Source organism: Aythya marila (genome assembly GCF_965140915.1).
Source record: "Aythya marila genome assembly, chromosome: 1".
In the NCBI taxonomy this organism is placed as follows: domain Eukaryota; kingdom Metazoa; phylum Chordata; class Aves; order Anseriformes; family Anatidae; genus Aythya; species Aythya marila.
This window is the reverse complement of record NC_139042.1, coordinates 106,403,986-106,417,304: the sequence shown is the minus strand read 5'-3', so window position 1 is coordinate 106,417,304 and position 13,319 is coordinate 106,403,986.

Genomic DNA, 13,319 nt, shown 5'->3' with positions numbered 1-13,319 from the left:
CCTAAAGTGATAAACACAGGGAGAAAAGTGAAAAAATTAACTAAGATAAATTAAAAAAAAAAAAACAAAACACAACAACAACAACCACCACCACCAACAACAACAACTATTATGTGTACAGAGGAACAGAGGAATTGTAGATGGATGATATTTTAATTTTCAGCATTTGCACTTAACTTTTGTTACTACTGGCAAGAGTAACAGCTTAGTCATAATTTAAACTTAAATAATAAAAGTGGTTTAGTTATTTGACTTTATTTTCATTTTGAAAAACATATAGATGTATATAAATTTTATGGAAGGTAAGTGCAAGAAAATTAAATACAGATATTGAAACTGTTCTGGTGCCAAAAATAGTAAAAAGCATGGGACATATACCAGAAATATTTGTATCAGTATGTTTATCTCACTGATCTATGAAGATTTGCAGTATAGAGAGTCTCTAAGATTCATCAGAAGATGGCCTGAGAAGTTATCATTGACATAAGAGAAAGATGACAGTTAGGCTGCAGCAAACAGAATTAAATTGTGATTTTATTTGAAAACAAAGCGTGAGCCTATGCAAATGAGAGCATACCTGTTTCAACTTTCACAAATCTCTCAGAAAAGCCTCAAGTCTCATTTTATAACACAATTCAATAATAAAACTTTTTAAGTTTTCAAATGTATTCTGATATACTATTTGGTTCATAACTTACGGATGAAAAAAGTGAGAAAGTCAGCCTTTTGCAAATTCTGGGAGAACAGACCCTGATGGAAAATAGAACAGAATTTAATACAGATACAAACAAAAAGAAAAATCTTTCCAGTTGAGATTGACTTAATCAAGATCAATCCTGTTTTCAGGTACTCATTACTACACAAACCTGCCTTCTAATATTTTTTCTCCTTTCTTTTTTTTTTTTAATACTTAAGATTAATAAATAAATAAATAAATAAATAAAATAAAAAAGAACATCAGCATCTACTTTGAATACATTGGAAACAATCCATAAATCTCATTATAAGCACTTCATGTGTACTTTTGTGTGCTCTTATAATACAATTGGTGGCTATTTCTTCATGAGAGTTCCTACTTGCTCTTCTTTCCCAATTTTTTTTTCTTTTCTCCATGAAACAGACAACAAACCATTTATTTTGTGGAAATACTTCTTTCTTTCTGGATTTTTGATTGTTTCCGCTATAGACACAGAATTTTACTTAACCCAGAAATATGCGTTTATCCTACTGAAGGTAAGTTATCAATAAAAATGCACAGTGTTAATTTTCAGACTGTACTGATGTTACTAAATATTTTAAAACAAAAATTTGCATTTTTTACACATTTTTCCTTAATATTTTGTTAAACTAAATATAGTTTATTGACTTCTTGTACCTACAAAAGAAAGCGATTTCAATTTAAAAACTGTAATATCTGTAAAATAACTGTAAAAGAATCACCATTATTGCAAACTGTCTTTGGACACCAACATCAACAAATCCAGGCCATCAAACCAAGCCAAAACCTGAAGACAAACACCCTCAAGGTGGTGGCAGAATTGTGACTTCCATCTTGGAGCAAGCTGAATTCTTCTGGCTAGTTTTCTTTCCAGAACACAACCCTGTGGGTACAGAACCCAGGCACCAGCAGCATTGTGCCCCAAGTCACCATGCAGGGCCAATTGTTCCTTATGGGTACCATAGGGTGCCAGCAGCCAGCCACACCACCTGCCTGCTCATCAGCCCTGCTGAGGGTTGTGGTGTGGGTCTACAAATCACAGGAATGCCTAGCACAAAAAAGCATCAGGCCCAATCCTACCCCCAGATAGAAACTGATGGCAGGTGTGGTCTTTGTAGTGAGGGCTCACATAAAGGCTCTCATCTAGAACTGCAGCCTAAGAGCAACATATATTAACCAAATCATTTATTTCAAGTATTGAACATAAAAAAAAAAATAAAGCCTGTCTTTCAGTATGCCATCTGTCAGTAAAACAAAATCTATTTTCTTGATACCTTCATTATTCTCAATTAAAATATTGCTTTATGGCTTTAGGCTCACCTTAATTTATATGTAAGGAGAATGAGAGATTTGTCATATAATCATCCTTTCTGGGCCCGGTCAACCAGATACTTATTTGATTCCTTTCCTCATTTAACTGGAAAAAGATCAGTCTGAGGGCTTATGGCATTAACTTTCTCTATTACTGACTAACCTGCCAAAAAGGAAACTATGTCATATCACATCAGTACATTAGTAACAATTTCTTTAGAGAAAACCAGATTTCCAGACCCACAAAATTACCTCAGGGGAGTTCACTTACCAGATGGCACTTTTTTCCAAGAGCTTCAACAAAAGTCATAACACAGTCCATTTTTATCTAAAGTATTTCAGCAATTTCAAAATTCTTATTGATTTATTGGATTTCTACTTTCATAATAATGAAAGTTGTCATTAAAACAGGTTTATAACACTTAGGTTACTAGTTTATACACTATATTAGTATTTGCATCTTTGCTGAGCAAAGCAGTTTGTGTTCTTAGTTTTTGTTTGTTTTTCTGTTTTTGCAAAATTCCTTTCATGCACTGCAGAGGCAAGCCAATAGATATAAGCACAGACACACAATAATTATCTAGCATTTCATCCTGCTATTGATTTGTCCTCCTATTGATATGCAAGATCAAGCACATCTTTGCCAGATGGGATTTTTCACGACTAACCCCTTAAAATTTCACAGTGCTATATATAATGGCACCACTTACCACCTTAAATGTAAAAGCAATAGTGCAATTTAACTGTATACTCAGATTTGTTGATCAAATCTTCAACAAGATTTCCTGTGCCCAGGAAAGAATGATGCAAGATTCTAGTGCATGATTATATACAATATCCTCTCCCCATCCTAACACATCCAGAAGCATTATCAAGCAGTGTCTACCCCACATGACAACTGGTGACATTGGCCTGATTCACCAAAACAAAGGAATATTTTATTTCTATGCCTATTTACTTTGTCTGCCTGTCAGCCTGTCAAACAGAAACCATCTGTGATTGTAAGCAAAACCAGTCCCCTGATCAAAACACTGAAATACAGTGAGAAGAGTAGTAACAACAAAGTGATGATTATGAAGGTCCCCATAATCTAACACAAACCACCTGTGAATTTTCTGGATTGAAATGAGAGTAGGAGTAGTTCAGCAGGTGCCTTTAGGCTGAAAGACCAGTACAGCTGAAAAAATAATTGGTCCCTTTGAGTTCAAATCTTCTTTTTAAGCAGCGCTGTCTTTTTTTCAGTGTGTTCTGCTACAGGTACAAAGGCTAGCCTTCTTTTTAGGTTGTTCTGCTACTGGTATGTTGTGGTGACTGCAATCCCTTGATACTATTGTTTGTTAGATCCCAAAGCTACCAGAGGAGGAAAGAGAAAAAAGCTCTTCCACTTACCCATATGTTTCTGCTGTGTACAGAACACAATTTGTGTTAAAACAAAAAAGCTTCCTATACCCGTGTGCCAAATTATCTTTCTTAGGATATTGGTATTTTTCAATAGTATTACCAGGTGAAGATTTAGTAACTGAGATTATCCCAGCCCTGTTTACATTTCCTTCTGTAGCCTTCCTCTCATCCTTTCCGAGAAATATCCTTTCCAGATACCCTCTTAGCATGCTTTGGTTCCTCATGACCCATGCTGGCAGTAAAAAACACAAAAACTTATTTCAATACATCACAATTAGCTTAAGTATAAACTGCGTACCATTGATAGCAAAAATACATCTACATCCCACTGATGTTTTTGAGACCCATGAAGAGAGAAAGAGGCACTCTGGGGTGCAGTTCCCTACCATATGATCATTTTTGACTGCAATGCAGTTGTTTACATTGCCTGCATGTACCCAGCAAGAACACTTCAGACTGAAGTCTTGCTGTTCACTGTTCTGCTCCAAAGGAAGAGCCAGGCCACAAGAAAACCAAACAAGAAATGCAGTTCCAAGGCCAGGGTCAGTTTCTGCTTAGGAAAAATGAATCACACTTCTGAGACTCCATCTATAGAAACCTGAGAGAATTGATTCCTCTTTCCCATCACCTGCAAATGTTCCAACATGACAATGTCTTTTGATCTACCAGTTGTCTGTATGGCACCAGTAGATTAATGCCATACGTTTATCGGAGTGATCTCTGTGGGCCCACGTATTTTCCTAGGAGGGAGAATCCACAGCCCTCTTGGAAAATCTATTTAATAGTTATATTCTTCATCACTAGACTTGAGAGTTCCTCTGCTGAACTGTAGCCACACCCCTTTTGGCATATCTACATATATTTAGGGTCTGTGCAATGGAGCATCACAAATAGAGTAGGTACACAGATTGGAGGAGACTTGAACATGTTAAAAACACACAGGCCAATGAAGGTTCAGCTGCGTGAATTTGGAAACAGTACAACATATATCAGTGTAGGATTAGCTGTGTAATTCCAAGACTCAGTCTACCTTGCAGAGACAGTCCAGCACATTCAGTTTTGAGGACAGCTGAGGTTTCTCTTCTATCTCTGCTTATACACAAACTCCCTGCATCTGAAGAAAAATAAATATTTAGTACTAATACTTTGAAAATCTGTAACACTGACAACCTGTAAAAAATAAAATAAAACAAAACAAAACAAAACAAAACAAAACAAAACAAAATAAAATAAAATAAAATAAAATAAAATAAAATAAAATAAATAAGTCCTTTCAAGTCCTTTTCATTTTATTCAGCCTTACCAACTTCTCTTAAGCCCACAGGACTAAGCACATCATCACTGACACCAGTGGAAAGAGATCCACTCACAGTTACTAACGATATTTGGTTCAACAAATAAACTGGAATTTTCTGACAGATACTATTATGACTCTTACTTAATCTACACTGATATACTTAATACTGTAAGCAATAACCACTTCTAAACTGTTTTTATTATTTTTATTATTTTTTAACTGCATGTGTGAACCTAACAATAATGTTGTGTAAAGTACAACCTTCATACTTGTGTAAAGTACTGACTTGTCCCAGGGAAAAAGAAAAGAAAAGAAAAGAAAAGAAAAGAAAAGAAAAGAAAAGAAAAGAAAAGAAAAGAAAAGAAAAGAAAAGAAAAGAAAAGAAAAGAAAAGAAAAGAAAAGAAAAGAAAAGAAAAGAAAAGAAGAAAGAAAAAGAAAAAAAAGCTCTGAAAGACATAATATGGGGATAATAAACAAACATTGAGTGTTTTGTTTGTTTGTTTGTTTTTCCTGAGCCAAAGACCCTGGAAAAGCCTCTTTTTCATCAATTTTCTAAACAGCAATTTTACCACGTTCCAATATTGCTCTACCTAGTTTCTAGTTTTCAGCTGCACAAAATCAGAATTGTTTTCCTGGTTTTTATATTTTCCTTTCAAAACTGAGATTTTATCTTGAAGAAGGCCCTAGGATCTTTCAGAGTCTGAACTGTCTTCCATATTTAAAAATGTGTTCATTCTAAAGTCAAGATTAAGGTCTTAGGCAGGGAAGGATTCAGAGGATTCAGTGGCTGCATATCACTCTGGGTTGGTTTTGTACCACAGATAAAATTTTATTTGCCATGAAGACAGCAGATTTTTGTAGGCAGAACACACAGACGGAAAAGACAAGAGAGTAAATTGAACTTCTTAAATGGTTTTGCTAGGATAAAAAAAAAAATTGATGTGGTTACGCCCATATGATATTGTGCAAAATGAAATATAAAGAAAATATAATTTAAATGCATCTTTCATTAATATAGTAGTAATTAAATCAAAGTTCATTTTTACAAATCTTAATAATCTTCAGGAAGTTTTCTTTCCAGAAATATCCCTGTATATATATATGTATATATATATATATCTGTAAGTCAAAATCATACTCATGGATACTAGTGACATACTATTTCACCTTTGTATGAAAATTATTACCTCTCATCCATAAGACCTTTTTAACCAACACAAATCATTTCTGCTCTCAGCAGTGACATGGAAACAAGAGGCTAAAAGCACTGGAATAAGAAACAGCCTGTGTTAGCAAATGGCTGTGAAACTCATATGAGTGGAGAGTGCTCCCAAATGCAAACTACCACATCAGAATTGCATGCTACACTATTAACAGCCCTGACCAGTGTTCACTGTGGCTCTGCTCTAAGGTGCAAACCTCATGTGGCAAGGCAAACAGTGCCCTGAAGACTTCATAACACAAATAGGTCAACTGATCAGCACAGCATTAAAGGATATCTAGTAAGTTACAAATACAGAGCAGTATTTGCAAAACACAATTGTGTGTTGTTTCCTCAAACCTTTATTTTAGCAGAGACACTTTAAAGTAATGCAAAGGCAATTGAAAGCCAAAATAATCAAGAGATCGCCCTGTTAATCTTGAGGTAAAATCACTGTTTCCAATTACTTTCCTCCAGGGAAATATGGTGGCTAAGAGGGGAGAGGGGAGGGGTGCACAGGGTTTCTTTACCAAACCTGCTGTTTAATACAGTCTTGGTAGGGGGAGTTACTGGAAGATCAGCACATACAAAACCAAAGGCTGAAGAAGGGCCAAGTAACCTTTTCTGATGAACTGTCCTGTATAATCCTCAACTGCAAGCTGAAATTACAGCCCTGTAGTCTAAATTCCAGTATGTACCAACATTATCTTTGCTTTACACCAACAGTTAATTTTCTCTCTTTTCCCTTGTGTTTTGAACTCACTTTCAGGTTACAGTCAGCATACTGCCAAGTTTCTGGGTGTCTGAGAGGAATAAGTCTGTGTGATGCCAAGAAGAGAGAAGTTTAGAGCAGCCATGGTAGAGCTGAACCAGTAAGCAGGACCAGACTGCAGTCTCTGTTTACATGATCCCCAAGGCCACTGCTCCGTCACTGCTGAACCTCAGAAGATCCATGTTATTGCCATCCCAACAGGGTTTTTTAATTCCTTTTCATAGAAGGGAATTGACTGTAACTCCATCTAAAGTTAAGCTGCTTCAGGAAGAAGTACCAAAAGCAAACAAACAACACTGGGCAGGACTTTGCAGTGGAAGCAGAGGCAGGCTGTAGAATGGCTTCACAGAAAGCAGATATTGAAGGTGATGCACTGTGGTTATCAGTACACTTAAGGATAGGCATAAAAACACAGAAATGGCTGAAATCATTTGAAATCAAAATTTTTCTTTAAAAAAGGAAAGAGGAACTATGAGGCAGTTTTATATCTATGTATTACCCTAATAAGTTCTAATGGATAGAAAGAAAGAAAGAAAGAAAGAAAGAAAGAAAGAAAGAAAGAAAGAAAGAAAGAAAGAAAGAAAGAAAGAAAGAAAGAAAGAAAGAAAGAAAGAAAGAAAGAAAGAAAGAAAGAAAGAAAAAGATTAACATGCAATTCTACTTGGAATGTATGCATATAGTAGGGTGAAATAAAAGTCACACTAAAATTAATAAGAAACACTAAGATCAGTATGAGCAGTATTTCATACTGTGTGTGCTAAACAGATTACATATCCAGAGACCAAATATGTTTGTGAATTCATGATGAATTCTTACATATTAACTTTAAGGTTTTATCCTTTTTTTTTTTTTTTTTTTCAAAAGATCACGTTGTTTCTTGTTACCAGCACTTTGTGTAGTTTTATAGATTTGAATTAAAACCTAATAAAAAGAAATAAATAGAATGCAGCAGATAGCATGTGAGGGAAGCTGAAGGGTTATAGAAACCAGGCTACAAGTAAAACTGGGCTTCATTATTTCTCCTGCTTTGTATGCTGATAAGGTGATTGACTTATCCAGTGCTGAAATACTATAACTGGTTGACAAAGACAGGCAATAATTAAAGAGTTCCATTTACTTAGGAAGGGACAAAGAATATGTTCATCTGTTATACGCAACATGTCAATGTTATATCTTTCAAATAATATTGGTTGTATCTTTTTTTTGTGTCAATATTTGTACCTTTCTTATAGCAATGACTTCATTAGACAACTATATTCTATTATCTTATTGCAGTTTCTAAAGATTTACAAACTCTCATATGCTCAGGTCCTTCAACATTATTGTGTTGGTTTTTTTTTGTTTGTTTTTTTTTTTTTTGCCACATGCCTTCTATCCAGTACACACAGGTTCAGTGTTGTTTACCTATATGTGCCATTTCAGCACCTGCAAAACAAACAAAACAAAAAGAAAGAAGCCTTGAAAAAATCTGATAAAAAATACAGAAAAAACTGGTTTATACCAAGTATACTTTTGCTAGTGGGTGATTAAACTGTATGAGATATTATTAGCTGCATAAGAAAATATTTATCTTACAATTTCATATGTATATTCACATCTAATTTTAATTTCCAAATGACTAGGCAAAAGACTTCTGTCACTGACATTAATTATTTACCTGTTAGTAACTGAAACACTACAATTGCCCATTCATTAGGTCACATAGGTGCAACATCTGTCACCAGTTTGTCCACATAAATGAATTATATCTTTTAATATTATTTCACATTTTGCTTTCACACCCACAGCTGAATGAAAGCCAGGAAAGGGCCCCAATATCTCCCTACCCTGGAGCATGCAAACAAATTGAGAAGGGTCTCATCTGCACGTGTTACTGCAGCAGCCTTCCTTTTGTTGTCAAACTCGACTCGGATTCATTCCAAAATATCCAAGTCCAAACCTAATTTCTGGCAGGACCTGCAGGATCAAATATGTCTCCTTGGCATTAACTTGCTGTGAAAAAGCCTCAAAAGGACAATGAATGACAGCCAAACTGATTATCAGTTTCAGTGAGTGAAGGTCAGCAAGTGTAACATCTGCCTTGCTGGTGTTTGCCTACATATTCATGCACAACTTCCTGGTTATCCAGAGGTCACAAAAACTCACAGAATGAACAAGATCCCACAGGAACCCTCTGCTTCCATATACATAGAGACAGACTGTTTTCTTATTCATTTGGTAATATATATATATATATATATATATATATATGTTTTGTAAATATGGAATATGACTGACTGAAGTAGCCGTGTGGGTCACAACCACTCGTTAGATTTTTTTTATTTGATTATACAAAGATCAGGAGGGGGGAGATGACCAACAAGGAATATTTCTTCTGTCTTTTATAACACATGCTGATTCACTGAGCTAAGAAAAATTGTTATAATTTCCTTAGTGCCTTTCCCTTGAAAAAAAAAAAAAAAAAGTGGGGAGGAAAAGAAAAAAAGCTGTCTCATCATGTCATATAAATTAATATAGCTCTGTCTGAATAATGTTGAGTACCCATCCCCTTCTGCTTATAAAAAACACGTCTTCAGAATGTCATCCATACAATAGGGTAATTTCCATAACAAATCTGAAATGCTGTTGAAAGAGCACTCTGCCATGATCTAGAAGAATGACCTAAACATACCACAAACAACTTTAAGAAATGCATTTGGAATGCAATTTTTAAAGTTTTATCAAATATTGCACTATTTGTATGAGTCCGTGGCTAAATTTTACAACCTTCTCAGGTTGTATCTTCTCAGATAATTTAAATACCCTCTGTTTCAGAGGTCAAACTTTTTGCTCTGGAAATTTGGAAACTTGGAAGCTAGTAGGTAAGAAATCATTAAGGAAAAAAAATAGATATTTCTGCAACTGAAACCCATTGGATTTATGTTTTGATCATTTTAGTTTCAAAAACTAATTTTGTTTAGTTTGGGACAATATTTCTGAAGTTTTCTAAATAATATTCCCTTTAATAAACTGTATGAAAGTCATTCAGTGCATCTGACTCCAAGTAACCTGGAGTAAATAAAGTTTCAAGATACAACTGACCTGACATGAATTTCCACACAGCAGCAGTGGAGTTAAAGTGGCTGCTCAACAACAGGTACATTTTCCATCACACAGTTGGAAAGCCATTGGGTACTTCCACAGTCCCCTCAGCACCCCAACAGTGACAAAAAGTCCTTTAACACTATGAAAGGTGATCATCGTTAAAAACAAGAAAGACTACAGATATCTCACTATATGTAGTTTTTTCTAATAGCCTTCTTTTTTCTTGAGTTATTATCACATGTTCTCCTCTTATTTTATTTTTTATTTTTTTTCTCCATGCTTCTCCAGTATTTATACTGAACAGGAAAACTACAGAAAATTTTGGTCATCAACACAGGAAATAGAATTTTTTAAGCTCTGGATGAGGATTTTAAAAGGGATGAGACAAAGTCATGTTTGTTAGCTAAAACTGAGTGTTTAGGAGCTAGAAATTTTTCATATTTCAATTTGACATTTTAGTGAAAAATGGGAGTATTCATAAGTGCAATTACAGTATTATAAAAACAAACTGTGAAAGGTATAAACAAAAGAAGGCATTAGTTGCTATGTAAAGTAACTCTACTAGGTAGGTTGGGAAAATTGGTTTCATAGACATGAATGTAACTTAATTTGAGAAGTGCCTAAGGCAACAACAAAAAAGGTTAAACTCCCATCCTCAATCAAATTTTATATTCTTGCAAGATGATAATATTTCATATTATTGTATTATATTAGTTAAACACAATAGAACCAGGAGGCATCAAGATGACGATAAAGTCACATCTCTACTTGCTGTACACAGAGCACAAAACACATAGTAAGAGATGCTTGTTCCATGAGGTTAGAGTATGCAAACCAGAAAACAATACTTTTTCTTTCTTACCTAGTGCAATTTCATGTATACACATGAAATTACACATGCAGCTTGTAAGTGTTCTGACTGAATTAAACTATGAACATCATTCATTAAACACACATGTAACTTTCCACTCATTAGGTTTTTATACTCTGTGAAGTTTTATGAAAACTTTAATTGCAAGGGAAGATATTTTTGATCTTCATTTACAGCAAATTACATGAGCGGCGTGTTCCTTTAATCTTTATCCTTTGAATAAATTAGTGAGCAGTTTTTTATTAATTAATAAATACTAAGTGTTTGTTATTAATGATCATTCTGTTGTCATTGTCCTGGATTATAAAAAGTGTTTATTAAATTTAAAAATAAAATAATAAAAAAAAAGTCATCATTAATAGTTATGTTTATTAGGGTAAATTCTAATTAGTCTATAGATAGCATGCTCCACTATTATAACTGCATATATAAACACAGCAAAAGAGAAAGACATGTAACATAAATAAACTGGGGAATGCAATTGCAGGAGCTGTCGTGGCTCCACAATATTTCAGGAAAGCACTATTTAACGAGGATTAGCCAGCTGGAAAAGCAGCAAAAGAAAAGAGGATGACTATACAAGAGGAAAGAGAAGAAGAAGGGGAGCAAAATTTTGTAAAGTACAGCTGAAGAAAAGTCTGGTAAGACAGGAAGGAGACATCTGCAAGACACAGAAAAATTTTACACAGCAGAAGAAAATGTCCGAAGCTGTTACTCTGTCTTCCAGTTAACATCCACATGTCTATAGCTGGCCTGCTACACTTCTGTCTGATGACTTCTACTTTTTCCAGTCCCAAATATAGTGGAGTTTGGGAGCTGGAAACAAGTTGTCATATGAGATGACCACATGAGATTTATGGGTGCAGAGGGAAGATCTTACATGTGGCCCCATGTCATTAGTCATTTTTAAGATAGGAAAATTATAACTTCAGCTTAATTCTACTGTACCACTTTACTGTGTAGAAAAGCACATGCTGACTTAGGGTGACAGCTAACCTTCTACAAAGCCAAGACAGTTTCAAGCTCTAATATCCAAGAAAAAATATTGCATACATAAAATAATTCAGCACAGCTTAATTATAGGCATAGGTAACACAGCTGGTAAGAAAGCTCTCCACAAATTCTCACAGAGAAAAAATATGTTTTCAACAAGCCTCTTAAAATGTAATTTTTTTATTATTATTATTTTTTTATCAGTGATAGTTCATTTAGGGGAAAAAAGACATTATATCTATGTTAATATAAATCTTAATTTTTCAATATTGCTGAAAATGTGTAACTTCTGAACACCATGAGTAAAAGCATGCAAAATGTGCTCTTGAGCAATGGTCCATTGATAAATGAAAAATTAGATGAGATCACTACTGTGTTAAATGAGGAAACACTCTCCCTCGCTGCCTGAGAGAAATTGAACAGTCATAGTCATTTGGCAACTTTCAAAAAACAGCCCACTTTCATTATGTGAAATTGGATTATTAAGTGTTTCTCTCCAGAATCATAACTTCAGAGACCAATCTCTTTATACATAGGATTTAAGATTTTATCTAGCTGCTACTTTTCCTTTAAAGAAAACTAAAAATATGCATTTAGTCACATTTTTCTAGGATGGGAAATTTTATCTTAATAACCTTAATTTATAAAATTTTTATAGCCTTTTTTGTATAGTCCCACCATTATTTTTGTCATTGAAATGTATGGGGAGCATAGCTGTTTGCCTGGTATAGGTAGGAAGGTCTTGTGTTCTCAGCTTTTTGAACTAGGTATGCTTGCCTGTAATGTTTGCCAAGCAAAATACCAAGTCTCATCTAAGCAAAATTTTTGTTCTGATCCAGCAAGAACCGCATTCACATGCTTACTTTTTTGCATTTCAGAGGAGCTAGAGAGGTTACTGGAAGTATATGCTTATGTGGTAACTCACGACAAATGTAGGAGATGGCGAGGGAACATTTTCATGTATCACATCAATATATGCGTCTGTGCTCTTCAGAATTGGGTTTAGTTTTCAGATTCATTTCACTGAATAACGTTTTGAGAAATGTAGTCTAATTTTGATCTTGAGATAATGTGGAAAGAAACACACTTTTCTGTTCAACTAAATAATATATAAGGAAAAATGACTCTAAACTAAGCTTCCTGTTAAATCTAGAAGTCTTTAGTTGAGTCATTTATATGCAGTTCATGAGGTCAAACAATTTACTTTTTTTTATGGTTAATTACAACTTTTGAAGAGAACTAAAAGGCTTTCATATTGTGTGTCTGCTAATAATTACCAGTAATGTGATTAAATTCATGTTTAATGCTTATCTAAATTAGCTCATTAGCTTGTATGGATGTTTGAAAACCTCCAAAGACTGAAAAATATTCAGCTTTCATTATATTCCTGATACAGATCTCTCAGACTGTGGCTACCATATTCATTACCTTCTGTATACATAGTACTGTATGGAATATCACTTGTTTCAAACCAATTATTATGCAAATCCCAAGATCTGCTTGCTTGACACTCCCTAGTGTCAATGAAATCTTGTTTAGCTTAAATAATCATTTGGGAGCCATTTTCGCTGTGAATTAATATTACAGATTTTGTATAGTAGGGAACAATATTTTCTTGCAACAAAGAATAACAGGAAAAAGAAAACATCAACGGAAGAGTAATTTTAGTT